Below are 22,527 nucleotides of genomic sequence, written 5' to 3'. Positions count from 1 at the left end.
GCACTTTCCAGGAGTAGTTCCCCAATCAGCCAGCAAGGGAAGGTCACAAAAGAGGTGCAGGGTGTGCTCCAAAAATGGCATTAGGAAGGACACCATTCATCACTGTGAGACATGCCCAGAAAAACCAGGGTTATGTATGAAAGATTGCTTCCGAATTTATCATACATCCCTGGATTTTTAGAGTACCCTGTTGTTACCCTGACGCACAGCTTATACATCATGCCGCATGCCGCATCTTCCCTTCTAAGCCCTGCCATGTGCCCAGCCTGTAGATTACTGTCCCGTATGCTTTACCCGGGAAAACATGCATCATGATTTTTAGGGTGTTTGTCTCCCGTGGCAGCAGCTGGGCACAAAATGACATAATGGATATTTTTTACTATGCACTATCCATTATGCACTTTTTCAGGGGTCCACCTGTGGGGTTAAAATGCTAACTATACCCCTAGATTAATTCATGGAGGGGTGTAGTTTCCAAAATAGGGTCAGTTCTTAGGGGTTTCTACTGTACTGGCCCCTATTGCCATCTACAAATCTTTCATGATGCCAAAAAGAAAAAAAAAAGTACAATGTCTGTGCTCCAACAAGTTATTCCCTTTTGAGCCCTGTCGTGTCTCCATCCTACAGATTATTGCCTCCTATGGGGTATTGCCCTAACCGGGGTAACCCGCAGAATGATTTTTGGGGTGTTTGTCTAAAGTGGCATGAGTTGGGCAAAATACTTTTGTCACTTCAATGGCATATTTGATAAATTGCAATACAATTGTTTCTCTGCACTACTCACTTTGTATTACATTTGAGCCAGCACCTTAGTGGTTAAAATGCTCATACAAACCTACATACATTCTTTGAGGGGTGCCCTTTCCAAAATGGGTTCACTACTTGGGGGTTTCTATTGTACTGGTACCTCGGGGGTACCCCCCATTACCAATCTAGTGAAAACGAAGCTTGAAAACCTAAATTGTGCTTCTTTATTCCTGACCCCTGCCGTGTGCCCAGCCTGTAAATTATTGGCACATGTGTGGTATTGCTGTACTCGGGACAACCCGCAGAATGATTTTTGGGGTGTTTGTCTAAAGTGGCATGGGTTGGGCACAGTACATGAGGCACTAAAATGACATTTTTGAGATAAAAACACAATTTTTACTCTGCACCATTTACTTTGCACTCAATTTTGGCCAGCGTGTTGGGGGTTAAAATGCTCATACAAGCCTACATACATTCTTTGAGGGGTGCCCTTTCCAAAATAGGTTCACTACTTGGGGGTTTCTATTGTACTGGTACCTCGGGGGTACCCCCCATTACCAATCTAGTGAAAACGAAGCTTGAAAACCTAAATTGTGCTTCTTTATTCCTGACCCCTGCCGTGTGCCCAGCCTGTAAATTATTGGCACATGTGTGGTATTGCTGTACTCGGGACAACCCGCAGAATGATTTTTGGGGTGTTTGTCTAAAGTGGCATGGGTTGGGCACAGTACATGAGGCACTAAAATGACATTTTTGAGATAAAAACACAATTTTTACTCTGCACCATTTACTTTGCACTCAATTTTGGCCAGCGTGTTGGGGGTTAAAATGCTCATACAAGCCTACATACATTCTTTGAGGGGTGCCCTTTCCAAAATAGGTTCACTACTTGGGGGTTTCTATTGTACTGGTACCTCGGGGGTACCCCCCATTACCAATCTAGTGAAAACGAAGCTTGAAAACCTAAATTGTGCTTCTTTATTCCTGACCCCTGCCGTGTGCCCAGCCTGTAAATTATTGGCACATGTGTGGTATTGCTGTACTCGGGACAACCCGCAGAATGATTTTTGGGGTGTTTGTCTAAAGTGGCATGGGTTGGGCACAGTACATGAGGCACTAAAATGACATTTTTGAGATAAAAACGCAATTTTTACTCTGCACCATTTACTTTGCATTTAATTTTGACCAGCATGTCGGGGGTTAAAATGCTCACCACAACCACCGATAAATTCTTTGAGGGGTCTAGTTTCCGTAATGGTATCATTTATTGGGGGTTACTATTGCACTGGCACCTCACGGGCCCTGCCAACATGACATGGCACTCCAAATCCAAACATGTGAAAACGGAGCTGGAAAATCTAAATTTCACTCCTTCCGTTTTCATCCCTTCTGTGTGCCCAGTCTGTAAATTATTGGCACATGTGTGGTATTGCTGTACTCAGGACAACCCGCAGAATGATTTTTGGGGTGTTTGTCTAAAGTGGCATGGGTTGGGCACAGTATATGAGGCACTAAAATGACATTTTTGAGATAAAAACGCAATTTTTACTCTGCACCATTTACTTTGCATTTAATTTTGACCAGCGTGTCGGGGGTTAAAATGCTCACCACAACCACCGATAAATTCTTTGAGGGGTCTAGTTTCCGTAATGGTATCATTTATTGGGGGTTTCTATTGCACTGGCACCTCACGGGCCCTGCCAACATGACATGGCACTCCAAATCCAAACATGTGAAAACGGAGCTGGAAAATCAAAATTTCATTCCTTCCGTTCTCATCCCTTTTGTGTGCCCAGTCTGTGAATTATTGGCACATGTGTGGTATTGCTGTACTCAGGACAACCCGCAGAATGATTTTTGCGGTGTTTGTCTAAAGTGGCACGGGTTGGGCACAGTATATGAGGCACTAAAATGACATTTTTGAGATAAAAACGCAATTTTTACTCTGCACCATTTACTTTGCATTTAATTTTGACCAGCGTGTCGGGGGTTAAAATGCTCACCACAACCACCGATAAATTCTTTGAGGGGTCTAGTTTCCGTAATGGTATCATTTATTGGGGTTTCTATTGCACTGGCACCTCACGGGCCCTGCCAACATGACATGGCACTCCAAATCCAAACATGTGAAAACGGAGCTGGAAAATCAAAATTTCACTCCTTCCGTTTTCATCCCTTCTGTGTGCCCAGTCTGTAAATTATTGGCACATGTGTGGTATTGCTGTACTCAGGACAACCCGCAGAATGATTTTTGGGGTGTTTGTCTAAAGTGGCATGGGTTGGGCACAGTATATGAGGCACTAAAATGACATTTTTGAGATAAAAACGCAATTTTTACTCTGCACCATTTACTTTGCATTTAATTTTGACCAGCGTGTCGGGGGTTAAAATGCTCACCACAACCACCGATAAATTCTTTGAGGGGTCTAGTTTCCGTAATGGTATCATTTATTGGGGTTTCTATTGCACTGGCACCTCACGGGCCCTGCCAACATGACATGGCACTCCAAATCCAAACATGTGAAAACGGAGCTGGAAAATCAAAATTTCACTCCTTCCGTTTTCATCCCTTCTGTGTGCCCAGTCTGTAAATTATTGGCACATGTGTGGTATTGCTGTACTCAGGACAACCCGCAGAATGATTTTTGGGGTGTTTGTCTAAAGTGGCATGGGTTGGGCACAGTATATGAGGCACTAAAATGACATTTTTGAGATAAAAACGCAATTTTTACTCTGCACCATTTACTTTGCATTTAATTTTGACCAGCGTGTCGGGGGTTAAAATGCTCACCACAACCACCGATAAATTCTTTGAGGGGTCTAGTTTCCGTAATGGTATCATTTATTGGGGTTTCTATTGCACTGGCACCTCACGGGCCCTGCCAACATGACATGGCACTCCAAATCCAAACATGTGAAAACGGAGCTGGAAAATCTAAATTTCACTCCTTCTGTTTTCATCCCTTCTGTGTGCCCAGTCTGTAAATTATTGGCACATGTGTGGTATTGCTGTACTCGGGACAACCTGCAGAATGATTTTTGGGGTGTTTGTCTAAAGTGGCACGGGTTGGGCACAGTATATGAGGCACTAAAATGACATTTTTGAGATAAAAACGCAATTTTTACTCTGCACCATTTACTTTGCATTTAATTTTGACCAGCGTGTCGGGGGTTAAAATGCTCAGCACAACCACCGATAAATTCTTTGAGGGGTCTAGTTTCCGTAATGGTATCATTTATTGGGGTTTCTATTGCACTGGCACCTCACGGGCCCTGCCAACATGACATGGCACTCCAAATCCAAACATGTGAAAACGGAGCTGGAAAATCAAAATTTCACTCCTTCCGTTTTCATCCCTTCTGTGTGCCCAGTCTGTGAATTATTGGCACATGTGTGGTATTGCTGTACTCGGGACAACCTGCAGAATGATTTTTGGGGTGTTTGTCTAAAGTGGCATGGGTTGGGCACAGTATATGAGGCACTAAAATGACATTTTTGAGATAAAAACGCAATTTTTACTCTGCACCATTTACTTTGCATTTAATTTTGACCAGCGTGTCGGGGGTTAAAATGCTCACCACAACCACCGATATATTCTTTGAGGGGTCTAGTTTCCGTAATGGTATCATTTATTGGGGGTTTCTATTGCACTGGCACCTCACGGGCCCTGCCAACATGACATGGCACTCCAAATCCAAACATGTGAAAACGGAGCTGGAAAATCAAAATTTCACTCCTTCCGTTCTCATCCCTTCTGTGCGCCCAGTCTGTAAATTATTGGCACATGTGTGGTATTGCTGTACTCGGGACAACCCGCAGAATGATTTTTGGGGTGTTTGTCTAAAGTGGCATGGGTTGGGCACAGTATATGAGGCACTAAAATGACATTTTTGAGATAAAAACACAATTTTTACTCTGCACCATTTACTTTGCATTCAATTTTGACCAGCGTGTCGGGGGTTAAAATGCTCACCACAACCACCGATAAATTCTTTGAGGGGTCTAGTTTCCGAAATGGTGACATTTTGGGGGGTTTTCTATTGTACTTTTACTTCAGGGGCTCTTCAATTACACTGTGGCACCACAAAATATTTGCAGCCAAATTGGCCTTCCAAATTCCCGGTATCGCTAACTCTGTTCTGGACATCGATGTGCGGGGAAACAGCAGCTGACATCCACATGTCTGGTATTGCCGTACTCGGAAGAAGCAGGGCAAGAAATTAGGAATATATATTTACCTCAAATTCCTTCTGAATGTATCCGTTTTAGGGCTAAATTGGAAAGATTGAAATCAAAAATTGAAATTTCAAAATTTCCACTCCATTTTCATATGCTTCCGGAAAAATAATTAAAGGGTTAACAGACTTCTTAAATGCTGATTTGAATAGGTTGAGATGTTAGGTTCATAAATTGGTGTTACTTGTGGGGGTATATAGTACATAAGCCTTTATAGAGCACTTCCAAACTGAATTGATCACCAAAAAGTTCGCATTTTTCAAATTTCAAGAAAATCTGAGAAGTTGCTACTAAAACTTCAAACCTTCTCACATCCATAAAAATAATGGAAACGTAAAACAAATTATGGATATAAAAAGAAGACCAATGGCAAAAGGTTTCTATCAAAAAAAATTTGTGGTATCACTTTTTGTCTAAAAATTATAACATTTGAAACTTTGAAAATAGTCATTTTTTTCAAATTTTTCCTAAATTTTTGAATTTTTACCCCCCAAAAAAGGAACGGATCACTGAAATGACACTACTAACATAAACTACAATGTCTCACGAGAAAACAATCTCAAAATCACAGAGATATCTTAAAGCGTTGAAAAGTTATTACCACAGGAAGAGACACTGGTCAAATTTCCAAAAAAAGTTGCGAGCCTTAACCTGCAAACAGGCTGCGTCCTTAAGGGGTTAAAAATGTTAGTTATGATTGCGTCCCAAAGTGGGTAGAAAAATAATCATTCCATATAGTTAGTACTTAAACAAAAAAATGTATTTAAACATGCAAATTTCAAGGCCCCATATATATATATAAATTAAAAAATTTAAAAGTTGCAGATTTTGGAACAAGGGGAGTAATAAAACAGAAAGGCAAAAATGAAAAAGCCATGCACAATAAAACTTTATTACATTTTCCAGTTTTATGAGAACAAGAAATACCACACTCCAAATTAGTAAAGGACATCTACTACCAGGATGAAGGATTGTAAACCAAGCACACTGATATACTGGTGTGTGCCCCCTCTGGCTGGATCTGCTCTTCTTGTAGGTGACAGAGCATGGAGCCCCTTAGGCTTTGTATAATTTTTTAAACCTTTTATTCTTAAAAACAAGAGCATAAGAAGCTTAAAGAAAAGTGGGTCCAGCCAGAGGGGGCACACACCAACATGTACAGGGGAGTAACTACAGTGGTTTCGTCTATGGGACTCACAGTGTCTGGGGGCCCCAGCATACACACACTAAAGAATGGAGGATCTGCATTATTATCTACGGTACATATTATGCTGCACATTGTACAACATATCATTGCATAAAGGTGTGTGTGAAATGTGTATAAATGTGTACACTTTTGAGGGTGTACGTAGGCCCCATTCAGAAGTCTGATAAGGGGCCCTGACTTTCCAAGTTACGCTCCTAAGCAGGTGTGCTTTGTTTACAATCCTTGTTCCTGGTGGTAGATTTCCTTAAGGCAAAATATGAGGGTTTCACAGGACCCACAGTACCAAACTAAACAACAAGAATGGACATAAGATATATGTTAAAAAGTCAGAGGACCTCCACCATGTCGGTAATATATTGTAAGTGAGTTGTTAGTACAGCAGCCCATTTGTGCTAGAAACCAATATCCATGACATGTAACAGGAGACAACAGAGGCACAGCATGGGCTCCATTGCCTTAAAATAAGAGTACAATTCAAGGATGCCAGTTGCTGGGCAGCATGCCCCATGAACTAACACTAACAGAACATGTAATAAACCTGTTCCTTATTTAACTTTAAGTGTGTTTTTCCCACTTTTCCCTCTCCTTCATAATAACTTATTCACACCACGTAACTTGTGATTTGCGTTGCCAGTAATAATTCCAGTTCTCATCTTACGTGCTTGTGTACATTTATCACTCTCTGCTTATACTTCTGGATGTAAATATCCTCTTCTAGGTCATAAAGAAGCCAGTGGAAAGGATTCAATGCACAGAAATAGAATTTGCAATTTGTAACCAGCAGAAGAACCCCCTGACGTCCGTACCCTCATCTCCTTTTAGGGATCGCCTCATTGTACTGCATTGGTCTATGTGTCGTGTGTTTAAAATGACTTGACTTTAAATAAATATACATCCATACAAAAAGCAGAAAGAATCTGGGACTTAAAGTCATTTAAGAGATTTATCTTTCCTGTTATGCCAAATACGTTAGACAAAAAAACTTTTGACAGTCTCCCAGCACGCAGTCATGTCTGCTCTGCAACTGGATATTGTTAAGAGGAAACTATCGCCAAAATGACATCATCATAATTTAACGAACTAAGTAAAATTAAGTCATGGCATTAAAATCAGATAACAGAGGTGTTATCTTCTATTGTAATCCAGTCTGTGATGTAAATGAGGAGACTGCTGCATAGAAAGCCTTTACAGACAGAAGTGTCAGTCTACCTTTTTAAAACTTTTCCTTTAAAAGGCGGCTTCCAGCAGTTTTGCATTATAATATTGATTGTACCCATTTGTACTATGAGAATCTTTTCAAACCTCTACGATCAAAACTGCGATCCACGCCGCATTTAGCAGAGGACTTTGGTGCGCGCAATCAGATTTTGGTGCATCAGTGGCGACTTTCATGCAACACAACCAGGAAGAAGAAGGTGAACTCTGGCGGACCTGAGCGGGGAAGCGACATATGGAGGAAATCGGGCGCACGATTTATGTGAATCGCGACGAGTTCATCTGCGTCGGACATTCCAGATCGGGGATCGCGCAGGGACCGAGTAAGTAAATGTGCCCCCAATGTCTTTTTTTTTAATTAACAATAAAACTTTATTAAAGGGCATTTGGAGATACAATACACACAGTGATTGCAGTGCATAAATGGTGGTCACGCAGTACCCCACATAAAGGAGAAGAAAGAAAAAAAAAACAGGGAACAGCGTACAATTATACAACATGTATACTAGTCTGCTACCATAGACGGATCGTCTCCATGGTAAAAAAAAAGAAAATAATTTGTAGAAGCATCCAGCATGTTTATAGTCATACATGTGCAAAGCGCGCAATACAACAGTGGTATCAAATAAAGTGTTGCACTTGCCCTTGTAAAAATAGACAAAACCACGCACCTGCACCATATTCCCACCCCGGAACCGCCTCTAATGGTGTGCCCAGATAGGGGCAAGAGAGACTTATTATAGAGATAGTGGGGCCCATTTACTTACCTGTCCGTAGGAGTTTCCGAAAGTGTATTGTCCAACAACAATGCACATCTGCTGCGATTCACTAACATTGTGCGCCCGATATCCTGCATGTGTCACTTCCCCGCTCAGGTCCGCTGGAGTTCACCATCTTCTTCCTGGTGTAGGTAAGTGCATTGCTTGCGACACAATTTTAATCTTAAATTCCGCGCTCAGTCGGATCGTCTGACAGCCTGCCCCCCCGATTCTGTCGCATGGAAGCCGGAGCCGCTGTGCCAAAGTCTGGTTGCGTGCGACACAATCCCCTTCTAAATACCTGTCCCAGCAACGCAAATCCCGCATACCATGAACAGTCCGACGGAAATGCGATCCACGGTCCCTTAGTACATAAGCCCCAGTGTATAGAATGTATAAAATGAATAGTCCAGCTCACCTCCCTCCGGTCCTGGTGCAAAGAAGCCAAACTCCGAGAACCTCCAGTCCAAACAAATCTTTAGCAATGCTTCAGCACTCGAGGATACAATCAGAAAAATAGTTTTATTCCATTAAAATCCAAAATGGTACAAACATGCAGAGGTGACAGTCATAAGGTCGGCACAGGTAATCGACCTACGTGTTTCGCTATAGAAGCTTAAACCATGATTAAGCTTCTATGGCGAAACGCGTAGGTCGATTACCTGTGCCGACCTTATGACTGTCACCTCTGCATGTTTGTACCATTTTGGATTTTAATGGAATAAAGCTATTTTTCTGATTGGATCCTCGAGTGCTGAAACATTGCTAAAGATAAGCCCCAGTGTGTCTAGGATGAAATTTGGGGAACCACAGTAAAAGGAGAGTCAAGCCATTCACTCCAGATAGCATGGAACTGCCTACTCTTCTTTCTTGACTTTCCCACAACAACAAATGTTAGATAACGAAGGATTGAGCTGTTATATTTTTGTGTATGCAGTCCTGTCTCACAGAGCTAAGAGGGTCTAATTTAAATAAAAAATACTCATTAGGTTACTGATACTTGACTATTGCTCATTTCACTGTACATAGTGTAACAGCATATAAAGTGGAAGGTTCCCGGGGATTTGCTTGATGGCAGTATCCTACAAGCCCCATAATGCTTGTCAATACCTTATTTGGATTGGTCCAGCCACCACTGTATCTTTCCTGTGTGCAACAAAGAAAGATTGGACCTCCATCACAGGGACTTAAGTAAAATGCACTTACAAAATGTTTTGATGCATTAAGAACTACAAACTAATAAGGTCCTTAGTCAATGTGCAGCCTCCTTCCACTCTGCAGCTGTTCTTATGTAGACATAATTGTCCTTCATACAGTGAACCCCTGTAATCAGCAGCTTCCCAGCTCCAGGCTCTTTTATCCCATAATGTGAGGGAACCAAGAACAAGTATTTATATGTTAATATTTACTTGTTTTAGTGTATGCAAATTGTGTGGTTTAAGTTTTATTTCATTTCATAGTAGAGAATAGTTATGGAATATAAAAAAACGAAGTAAATGAATATGATAAAACAGGTATTACATTGATATTATGCTATAAGAAAAAATACCAGACTGCCATACTCGCTAATGAAGCAAAACTCAGTGTCATTTATCAAACCCCAAGGACAAATGTTTGTAATAATTTGTTAATGTCTTCAATTTAATCTCCAGAGTACTAATTAACTGGCACATTGTGTCCAACAGTCATGTCCACATCTTTGGGTGACATATGGCAAAACTCAAACTTCAATACTTCATTGATTTTAATTCATTGAAACTTATTGTTATTTGCCATTTGCAAGCTGAGAGAAGCAATTGTGGCTAATGGGTTTGCTTTGTTTAATGGTCACATTATGATAAAGTTCACAAATATGCTGTCAATGAGAATGTCACATTTATGTTTCAGTGGACCTATTGTTACTATTGTAGGGATACATTAGCTATGAAAGAATTAAAGCTTGCGTTAAAGACCCACTCCAATCATCAATTGTTATTCTATCGGGTACCAGGCAGAACACGGTTTGAATTACAGCTTCGCATTGCTATTAACTTAAAGGGAACCTCTTTTGTTAAACGAACACGAACTAACAAAGTTGTGGAGTCGGTAAACCAAACTTCTGACTTTGACTCCTCAATTTCCCTAACTGCGACTCCCACATACATGGAGCATGTTCAATTAAGTGATGAATTTACAGTAATAATAAGGCACTTTATCATGATTATGATACAATAACCAAGTTATTTAAGTAAAACATAAAAAATATTTAATGGAGTACAACCATACAACTTTAACTTTAATAAATTGTAATTATGCAAAACACTGTGTTCAACAAAAATGTAATGAATAATATTTGTTTAGTGAATCTATGAATTTCTCCTTAGAAACAGCATTGTCTCCATCTTTGATGATCTCAAGTCTAACCTTATTATTATAAGGCTATAGAAACATCCTCTCTACACTGACTTGGGTTAGTGGTAATGCACTAACCACACAGGCAACATCTCTAACAATTTCTGGATGTAGAGGACTTGCCTCATGAACAGTTGGTTTAGAAAAACTGTTGAACTTTTCTCTGGGAACAGCTCACAAAGTGAACATACACTGGACAATCCTGTCTTAATCCCGTTTCTCTGATCACTCTAGGACAGTGATGCCGAACCTTTTAGAGGTCGAGTGCCCAAACTGCAACCCAAAACCCTGATTATTTATTGCGAGGTGCCAACCAAAAATTAAAGCAGTAACTTATTGCTCCCTGTTCAACAATTTTCAATCATATTGGCCTCCTGAGGACAGAAACACAGCAGAAAGATGGAGAATTTTCATCCTTTTAGCTTCTTTCCAGTTTCCCTCTGTACACAGAGAATTGTGGGGCCAACAGGAGGTCCTCCAAAAATAATTCGACCCTGTCTAATTCTTCCTCTTCCTACAGTCCCAAGTAGCGGAGTAAGTTTAAAAATATGACTGAAAGCAGCATCTTTTAAATTGCTTGGAACTGCAGGAAGATTCTTTGAGTAATGTCTGGTGTGCTGGGGCGATGGCCCGGGTGCCCACAGAAAGGGCTCCGACTGCCTCCTCTGGCACCCGTGCCATAGGTTCACCACCACTGGTCTAGGAATTCTAAGATAAGTGCAGGCATTCCTTCCCTTCTGATCTCCAGGAAAGAAGCTTTACTACTGTGCATGAGAAAAAAGTGCATCCACATTCATCTCAACTAAAAGCCTAAATCCTTAGATCAGGAATAGCACAGACATTTATAAGCCATTCCATAATTTCCCCAAACTCTGATGAAAAAATATTTAGCACCTAAAGCCCTGAACTAATTGTAACAATTTTTAATTATCCAATGATGTGGCTCTATTGTTAGCTGGAGTGTGATTAGAGAGGTGCTACCACCTGACCAGGGGGAGTATAAAACCCCTGCTCAGTGAGAGCACATGGTCTTTTGGTCCTAGTCAGTCAGTCAGACTGCAGAGTCAGAGTGAAGAGAGAGACATTGTGTGCAGCACACCTTCAGTGCTGCCACAGATACTAATCCCAGGAACTTATAGTGCCTCATGCCTACTACCTGACACTTGAGGCGAGTCAGTAGACTCTATCCCAGAGATGCAGCTTCCACAATTTGGACACAGCTCCACCTCAACTATCCCAGCCTGCATCTACTATCAGGCTGGTGCACCATCCCTGTGGACCACTCTCCATGACCACTCCAGTAACAAGATTTTGATGTTCATAACTTTTGGTCCGTTTCCTGCTGTCCTGGGGACAATAATTGCAAGTGCTAGCAATTAGTTAGTATTTTCCATTATTTCAAGGCCCTGACTGACGTGGCGCAGAGGCCCTGATAAATATCCCCCAATGTTCACATTATACATAAATATCTGTGTTTACTATATACCAAAAAACATTGTCCGATATATTAAAAGGTAAGGTAAGTTTTGTCTCCAAAAGAGCCCCTACAATAGGTTCTATTCTCTCTCCGAGTATGTTCTCTTCTGCTCATCAAAAGTTTTCACTTTCAGTAGTACTGGCCAGCAATATGACATTGGTTGTTTGATTAACTGCAATACCACCAATGTAATTTATGTTATAACATGTGCAATGTCCAATAGGTAGGATGTACGGGTGGACTGCTTAAGACATGCATTAGAAGACATCTTACTGACGCAAAAAATATGGATGTTTTGAATGTTTCTGTGGCATCATGTAACTTTCAGACAGTGCATCATGGGAACTGTAGTTTGTTTATATTCACAGCTATAGAGAAGGTGCATAGACGGGCACGGGGTGGAAACTATAGGCGAAAGTTGCTTAACTGCGAAACGTTTTAGATTTTTACTTTGGACACAAGGGTGCCTAAAGGCCTCAACAAAAGCTTAGATATTATCTGTAGTTATTGAAACTGTATTTGATCTCATGTTGGTTTCTCTGTTTTTATGTTTTATATCAAATGTTCTCTTTTTATAATTTGATTATGTGTTGTCGTTGGCTTGAGGAGATCATGGGGCACATTTACTTACCCGTCCCTCATCCGGAATGTCCGACGATAATGAACTCTGCCGCGATTCACTAAGATTGTGCGCCCGATTTCCTGCATGTGTTGCTTCCCCGCTCAGGTCCACCGGAGAACTTTATATGGTTAATAAGTATCAAAGTTACCTACTGCGTAACTAAAATATACTTTTATGAGAAACAGAAAGCGTAAGTCATTGTTATATGGCTGGCACCATGAGGGGTCCTATGGCTTGAAATGCCTGCGATATTATAGAATTTTCTAAATTGTATACAAATCTTGGGCATGATGAACAAGTCACCCTGCCTTGAAATTTCCGACCTTACGCACTTCGCACATATCAGATTTTTTTCATAATTATTTCCCAGAGGCCCACTTAAACTAGAATAAAAATATTGATTTATTTGTATCATGCAGTTCAAAGAGACTTATTCTAGCGGGGCATGCCCTTCGCTCAACTCTGAAATGTTCTTTTCTTCTTCTCTCAGCTCTGCAGGTAATTTCAGAGATGTGGCATCTGCTACAGCTGCCTAGCAAATAACGCAAGGTATTCATTAATTTGCCAATACCTCTAACTAACTAGCCATTCGCTCTGTGATGTTTTGACAGACAAAACAAGAACACAAACACAGTTTATAGGATGTCTATGCTGGATTAATGAGACAAAGGTTAACAACTGAGCAGAGAGCCAAGAAGTCTGCCCGATACAGGTCACTGACTTTGTTTGCTTCAGAATTTTTCTTGCTTTGGGCAAACCAGCTGCATATTTTACTTATATTGGTATAAATTTATATCAAGCATACTTCTTGTGGACAATAAATGGCATTTGCAGGAAAAAAAACCTTATTTAGGTAAGCTTCAATAATGATCTTGTCAGGGGAAGACTTCCCTACCTTCTTGCCATGTCTATTTAAATGGTAAGCAACAACTGGGCGCTAGAGTTGAGCGGACATGTACATATTGCTGGACAAACAGCCAAACTGGCAAGCTGATGCCCCTAGCAACTAGCAATGGGTAGTTGCTGGGGCATCAATTTGCCACCACCCGACAATATGTGGGGGTCAATGTAGAACCTGAACCTCGGGACCGCTCATCTCTACTGGCCACTGTTCCCTTTCTGCACCAAAGTTAAAAAGACAAAAACAGGTCAAAACAAAGGAGAAAGTTTACCCAAATATGTGTGAAAACAAATAAAAATAGAGTAAAAAAAGATGAGCAGAGAATATAAAACCCCAAATAAAGTAATGTATTATATGACAGCAAACTCCAGCTTGAGACAGACTTGGAAGTTTCCTCCTACCTATTATCCTGCACAGTGTAACAGCTGAAGCTGCCGCATGGAGGCTCTCTAGTAATGCTCCCAGAGGCCTTCTGGCTCATCAGCATAATTGTAAAAGTTGATGAAAAATAAAGGAGGCCATGGATAACAGATATAAGAAGATTACTAAGGTTTAACATGCTAGGTTTTGATGGTAGACTTCCTATAAGGGGGTTTTCCTACAAAGCATGTTAGGCCTTATCCACAGAATAGGGCCTACCTTGCTGATCGGTGGGAGTCTCAGTGATGAGATAAGAAGGGGGGTCCAATGTACCACCATCGGACGCATCGTCACCTAAGGTGAGCGGAGTAGCCGGTCATACATGGCCACGCTGCCCCGTTCATCTCTATGGAGCCGACGGAGATTGCTGAGCACCATACTTGACAGTTCCAAAGAGATAAACGGGGCAGCCCAGCCATGGGCAAAGCAGCTGCTCCGCTCATATCAGGGAGCGAGCAGAGGTCCCTGTTCTCGTGATCTGTGGGGGTCTCATTACTGAGACCCCAACTGATCAGCAAGTTAGGCTCTATCCTGTGGATAGGGCCTAACTGGTTTCATGGAAAAAACCCTTTAAAGTGGTATGCTTTAGTACGCTATAGTATTTCTACACTATTAAGCTTACCATAATAGTTTTGGGAGAATAACAGAAAAAAATTTAGAGAAGCAGTTTAGGTTTAAACCTCTGAGTTTTAAGACATTAACCCTTCATCCATCAGTGCTCTTCTGCCTAATATACTCAATGTATTTTCCAGTTGTGGAAAATGCTATGGAGATATTAAGCAAGTTAAAAGCCATTTTTGTGCCAGGCCAATAAAATGATAGGAATCCCGGTGTTTAACAAACTATTGGACATGAAGAGAACATGGACTGTGTCAGGCTGATGGTTTAATGAGGGGGAAAATGCTACCAGCCTTCCCTGCTTTGCCAAACAGAAATCTTTCTGCTGCTTAAGATTTGACATCTAAGAATAAAAACTACAAAAGTACTTTCACACTGCACATTAGTAGAGACCTTTGCATATAAAATCCCCCTGAACAAATACAGAAAACTTCAGATTCATTAAACATGTAATAGAAAGTGCCAGAATTTGTGGTGAAACTTTCTTCTTGACTTTAACCATCTGCCAGAGTCATTTACTCTGCTCAAATATTTATTGTGCAGAATAGTTTTTAAGACGAAAGGCATAAAACAAATACAGATGTTATAATTTCCAGCAAAAAAGTTTGTGAGGAACATTTAGAAATGTTGATGCATGATAGCAGGCAGAAAATGAATATATATACATATATTTTTCCCACTGGACGGTACCACTTTCCATATCCTGTATAACCAGTAAGCTTAGTTCTGGTACTATATCTATAAAGAAGATATCTTTAGTTCTGGTATTGTAATTATGTTAAGTTTGGTTTTGTTTTCATATCTATACAATGAGCTTAGTTCCGGTACAATACAAGGACATCTGTTAGCATATTTCTTAACACCTTAGCGCTCTGCGCCGTAGCTGTACTGCGCTGAGTCCCGTGATTAGCGCTCAGCGCAGTACAGCTACTGTGCAGAGCCGATGCCGGTTCAGCGCTGTATAGCAGCCGAACCGGCATCGTTAGCCGCGGGATTTCAGCGGTAATTTACCGCTGACATCCCCGGCTAACACCCGCGGTCGGAGTGGGCTCCGATCGCGGGTGTTTAACCCGTTAAATGCCGCGGTCAACGCGACCGCGGCATTTAACCTGCCTTCTGGGGGTCTTTACCCCACGATCGGCCCCCCCGCACCGTTTTCGGGGGGGCCGATCGCTGTTTTGGCTCCTCTGGGGTCCGATCGGGACCCCAGAAAAGCCTGGAGGGTTTACCTTTAAGATGGCGTCTGTGACGTCATCTTAAAGGCAAAGTGTCAGCCTATGCATCTGCATAGGCTGGCACTGATAATACCCTGCAATACATTAGTATTGCAGAGTATTATCAAGAACAAGCAATCAGATGATTGCTTGTTCATATCCCATGGTGGATCATGTAAAAAATGTACAAAATAATGTTTTTCAATAAAAAATTACTTTATAAATCACTAAAAATGCCCATAAGCCCCAAAACATATAAAGAGACATATAACGCTCAAAAAAGTCTAAATCATAACACAAACCCCACATATATAGTATCACCGCGTCCGTAACAATCCATAGAATAAAACTGAATAACTATTGAACCCATATGATGAACGCCGTAAAAAAAAAACGCCAAAAACCCGCCAAAAATTATGATTTTTACCTATTATATCCCACTAAAAATGCAATAAAAAGTGATCAACAAAACATATGTACTCCAGAATGATATTGTTGTAAAGAACAACATGTCCCGCAAAAAACAAGCCATCAACCAGCTCTGTAGCCAAAAACGTAACAATGTTATGCCACTTGGAAGACGGCGATGCAAAAATTATAGATTTTTCCCCACATTAGGGTTTTATTTGGCAAATTTAGTAAAACATAAGAAAAAATATTCATGTCTGGTATCCCCGTAATCGTATCGACCCATAGAATAAAGATAACATGATTATTAGGCTATACGGTGAACACGAAAAAAAAAAAAAGTAAAAAATCCAGTACAGAATTGATGCTTTTCTACTCATGACCTCAAAAAAAGTTCCAAAATTTTCAACAATAGGTGATACCAGCCCCAAAATGGTAACACTGGAAAAAGCATCTCGTCCCGCAAAAAAAATGCCATCACATGACCCCAATAACGGAAAAGCGAAAATTTTATAGCCTTCAAAAGGGGCCAATGAGGAAACTAAAATCCTGGCAGCTGCAGGGCGCTCTTTCCCTTCTGCGTCTCGCTGTGCCCCCATAACACAAGTAATGTCCACGTGTGGGGGGTCGCTGCACTCAGGAGAAATTGTGGAACAAATTTTATGGTGAGTTTTCTCTTTTTATCTTTTGGAAATGTGTAAATTTTAGGGCTAAATGAACGTATAACCGACAAAATTTGACCATTCTAAATTTCACCGCCATTTTGATTCAATTACTATGAAGATCTCAAGGGGTTAACAATCTTTGTAAATGCTGTTTCTGATAGCTTGTGGGGTGCAGATTTGAAAATGGGTTGGTTATATAGGGGGTTTTGTTGCTAAATATGTAAAATTTGATTTCAAACAGTATTTATCCCCAAAATAGTCAATTCCGAAAATACGGAAAATCGCTATTCGATTTGTAGGCCGCGTGACGTCAAAATAAATTATCCAAACATTTCAAAAATTATGAAAATGTAAAGTAGACAAATGGGAAATGTTATTCTGCAAGTTATTTAGGTGGTAAATTTATCTGCCTGAAAACGCGGTGATTTTGAATTTCGAAAATGGCAAATTTTTCTAAAAATTCATCATTTTTTTCTTTTTTTTGTAAATAAACGCAAAACTTATCAGCCAAAATTTACCACTAAAATGAAGTACAACATGTGGGGAAAAAACAATCTCAGAATCGCTTTGATAAGTAACAGTGTTCAAAAGTTATTACCACAGGAAGAGACACTGGTCAAATTTCAAAAAAAAGTTGCGAGCCTTAACCTGCAAACAGGCTGCGTCCTTAAGGGGTTAAGTAAGGTTTGTTAGTAGTAGGTTTGGTTAGTTCTGTTACCAAATTTATGGAGTAAATTTGATTGCGGCACTGCATTTTAAAAGTATGCCTTGTTCTGTTATTGATGTATTATAATCTTTATTCAGAACTCTTGGTTCTCTAATGTATTTAGTGACTTTGCTGCTGATGTCATCTACACAGAAAAATTTAACTCCGATCACACTTTTACACTGTCTCCTCCCCTGTGAGTCATGGGAGACTCCCACCACGCATCCTCTGGGTAACACTGCTTCAGTGCATGGCTGTGATCACAACCCCCATCTGTGGATGTCGTGCCCTCATACCATCCTCACAGATTCGGTTTATAACAGACACATTCCCATTTGTGGAGGTAATTTTGCAGGGATCTGGCAGCGCTCCTCCTGTTCCTCCTTGCACAAAGGCAGAGGTAACGGTCCTGCTGCTGGGTTGTTGCCCTCCTACGCTCTCCTCCATGTTTCCTGGTGTATTGGCCTGTCTCCGGGTAAACACTGCAAACCTTTTGACCACAGCTCGCATTGATGTGCTATTTTAGTACTACCTGAGCCACTTGTGTGGGTTGTAGAGTTCTACTTATACTGGTGTGAAAGCACCACCAACATTCAAAATTGACAACATCAGACAGAAAGCATTGGTACTGATAAGTGGTCTGTGGTCCCCACCTGCAGAACCACTCCTTTATTAAGTTATTAAGTCTTGCTAATTGCCAATAATTTCCACCTGTTGTCTATTCCATTTGCACAACATCAAGTGGACATTTTGATTTCACAGAAGTTTGATTTACTTATTGTGTTCCCTTTATTTTTAGGCACTGTCATTTCACTTGGTAATTGATGTGTTGTCACATGTAATTGTTATGTGTGCATCATCTATTCACAGAGTCTGATGAAGGTCAATTTGGTGCACCTTAAGGGATTGAGGCCCTCTCCAGGGCACATGTGAAAATGTCTCTCAAGTGTACTATATGTGAAACTGTCTCTTGTCCTCTATATCTAGATGTCATCAGATCATTTGGTAACCTTAAAAAGTAGGCTGGTTATCAAGCATGATAACCCAGGCACACTACCTTATAGATCCAAGCACTGTGACTGTGGTGATACACTTGTTATTCATGGCCTCCTTTCTTCAAAAATCAACTTTTAAAATTATGTTAATGAACCAGAAGTGTTAATAGAGCCCCGCCCTGCTCTGATTTAACAGGCTGTTACTCTGTCTCCCCTCCCTCTCTTTTCCCCCCTGCACTTAAGCCCTCTCTGTAATCTCACAGCAGCAGAGGAAGCTTTAGCACACAGTGGGAAGGGGAAGTGATTCTGTACAGTTTAACAGCGGTAACACCCCCAAGAGCCAATCTGGCGCAATGGCATAATTTTAAAAGTTCATTTTAGAAGGAAGGAGGCCATGGATAACTTTCACACTTGCGTTTTTCACTCGTGTGAAAGCGCACCATACAAGTCTGCGGAGATGCATCCAAAACGCATTGCACTCTGAGACACATGCAAGTCCAACGCAAGTGCAATGCATTTTTCACGCATCAATTTCCATAGAAAAAACGCATTGAAATTGCATTGAACGCTCATGAAAAACTGAGACACTGAACAAACCCTGATTGAAACTGATTTTCACTGACCAAACCCTGATCGCACCCTGATCAGACTCTGATATGATCTGAAACGCAAGTGTGAAAAAGGCCTAAGTGTCCCTGGTTTAGCATGATGGATTTTCCTGGACAGTTTATGTCTTTATTTCCTATAATCAAGCAAAAATCTGTACAAATTCAGAGAACATATCAGTGCTACTTAAAGGATAATAATAAAATGCAGAGCTTTGTAAGTCTTTGTGAAGATTGTGTATTTTCTTCAATAGTCCTGACCTTGGTGCAAAATGGATCAATAATTTATGACTGTTTAGGCCTCGCTGTAACTGCACAAGTGATTTACGCCTGATTACACTTTGTTTAATGGATGAACACATCCTTCAGAGTCCATCAGCACAATAAAACCTGAAAAAGTATATCTGTAAAAGTGTAGTCACCTGCCAGCAGTTGTCTCGGGAGCTTATATTTATTTTCACTTCAGCCGTCCTGCATATTTTAACTATAATAAGCACAATCTTAAACATAGATTACTAGGTTACTATACAAAACCCAAACACTCTCCCCTGGCCCATCCTAGAGATTTATGTGCTTTACAAAGCAAAGTACTTTTTGGAAAAAGATAAAGTTAAAGTCCATATAAAAATTTTTCCACCTCCGTGAAAAAATATCTATGAGTTATGAATGTATACTGAAATTGTGTAATATGAAGACAACGCTGCAATGTACCCTGCTTAGAAATGGGTTTATAGCAGATAAAGGATGAAACTGGTGCCAGTATTATGATAGATTGACTGGGCAATAAATAGTAACATGGTCCTGCCCTTTATGAATGTCTCATTGGATCATGAAATTAAACTTCTCGACATTTATCACTGAAGGGAATTAATGGGCAGATTAGGATTATATTTGGTTTTGTATTTCGTTGTAATAAAATATTATAAAGCTAAAAAAATCTCTCAAATGTAATAAAGTGAAAACTTTTTACATGTTCAGGGATAATTACCACTGCAACTGCTCCAGTTGTTAAATCATTTTTATCAAACTTGGCCCTGGGTACATAAACCGCCTTACTCCTCATGCTGTGTAGCCTTCTATTCTAGGCCTGTCTACCTATACTAATCCCTGGAGAAGGTCTATGGAAGACAAAAGGTCACGTACCTGTGGATTGCTGTTCTCATTACTTGAAAAATACATCATTAACCTCATATTATTTGGAATGCCATGTTATTAATTCTATACTGGGAATGTGTCATGAAAAGGACTATGCTTTTAAAGGGGTATTCCCACGAAGACAAGATTCTTAAATATTCTCAGGATAACAAAATAACACATTCTCTAATTCAATGTTAATATCACAAATACAGCATTTCACAGATATCATTAAAACCCGTCTCTATCAGTCGTATATCATTTCAGTTGACCCAGGATCCAACTGTAAATCTACTGATTTTTATGGTCGGGCAGGACAGGTTCTTCTCATGAATAGCTTCTGCTGTCCGCTGGATTCAGAGTGATCTCTAGGCTTTCCCCCTTCATTACAAGACAAGCTCACACAATCATAGACACTTCCTGCTGGCAAGCAGCATTGTGCACAGACTTACTCTATAAGTTACAGGCAAGATAAGGTCTTTATCCAGGGGAGGGAGGCTGTGTAGCTGTGTTCTATGCATCCATATCTTATGGATCTCATCATCTCTCAATTCTGATGTCTCATCTCTCTTTTTCTATGTGCCAGATTCTAGTACCATTTTCAGAAGCTAAATAAAAGTGTAGATAAACATATACCCTGATAACCTAAGCACATTGTCAGCACACAGCATCTCACAGAGGGATCATAAAGTGTCTGCTTGGAGAGTCCCCGCCACACTCTGGGATTTTACAATGACCATCACTGAGTTATAGGAGCTAAAACAGCAATAAAACTGAGTAAAATTGTATAGTAAGGGTTTAAAATTATCTTTATTGTGTAAACATCACTAGGGGGTACAAATTTGAGAACTTTCTTTCATGGGCAAACCTTGTAAAGTAGGAAAATAATGATCAAAACAGGTAAGCCCTGCCATTCTTCTGTACTGATCGCACATGTCATATGCAGTAATATCTTCCTGCCAAAATGCTGGGAAGGACATGCAAAAATACCTCTTGACCATAAACTCCAGAAGACACTCTTTTATCCTTGACTATTGCCGTAATTATTATCCTGTACCTAACCAATTACCTCGACGTACCCGCTCCTGACTACCACCTAGGCAATAGTCCCTGTGTCGTCATCATCCTTATCTCCTCACAGCCCTCCTTCCAACCCACTGACATGAGCTGACAGATATTTGCTTGCAACATGGCATCAGCTCATGTTGGCATGAAGGAGCGGGGAAGGAGGGAGAGCTGTGATTCCTGTGAGGCAGGGATCCAGATATACTTTTATATACTTTTAAAATGAAATGGAACAAGTAATGTTAATTATATAAACAGATTGGAAGTTAGTATTTAAAAAAAACTATGGGAACCCGAAAATGTGAAATCTTGATGACAGGTTCCCTTAAGGGGAAGAGAGGGTGCCATGGATCATGTGGCAATGCGATAGGAGCACCTAAATCCCCACTTGCATATGAATAAAAGTATGAGAAAGTAGAGCTTTCTAAGTTTTATATGATAAAATAACCTGAATCCAGACAAACTAAAGAGACTCAGGAAGTTTATTTTGATAACTATTTTGTGTTGTGTTATGAACAATTGTGGAGAGAAATGGCCCTTTGTCCTGTTCAGCCAGATTTCATGGATTACACAGTTATACAACTGTGAAATATCAAAAATAAAACAGCCGTAATTTCCTATTACACAAGGCCTCCTCCCACCTGGAACACAGGGGCTCTACCATGAGGTTCACCTACTTCGATTGTTCTGGTGCCTTCAACACCATCAATCTCAAACTATTAGGAGAAAAAGTGGTGAACCTAGACTTGGATCCAACAGTAATCAACTGCGTCCTTGACTACCTAAAGAACAGGCCAGAATTTGTACAATTGGGCAATTAGCAAACAGAGTAATTAGTAATCACGGAGCACCCTTACATACTAATAGTCAGTCAGTGACACAGACATTAGTGACATCTAGTATCTAGTACCTTACAGGTGATGATCTGCTCTATCAGGAAGAGGACTTCTTTACGATTTCTCCTGGTTATCAAACATCTTCAGCTCTATGCAGTACATCTCCACACTGCGCCCCTAAAAATACCATAGTCCCCCCATTATACACAGCCTCCCTGAGTAATTAACAGCCTCCCCCCTGTATACACAGTGTCCCCCAGTATTCAAAGCTTCCCCTAGTATACACAGCCTATCCCCTGTATACAC

Source organism: Engystomops pustulosus, chromosome 1 (genome assembly GCF_040894005.1).
Source record: "Engystomops pustulosus chromosome 1, aEngPut4.maternal, whole genome shotgun sequence".
Classification (NCBI taxonomy): domain Eukaryota; kingdom Metazoa; phylum Chordata; class Amphibia; order Anura; family Leptodactylidae; genus Engystomops; species Engystomops pustulosus.
This window is presented reverse-complemented; position numbering follows the sequence as displayed.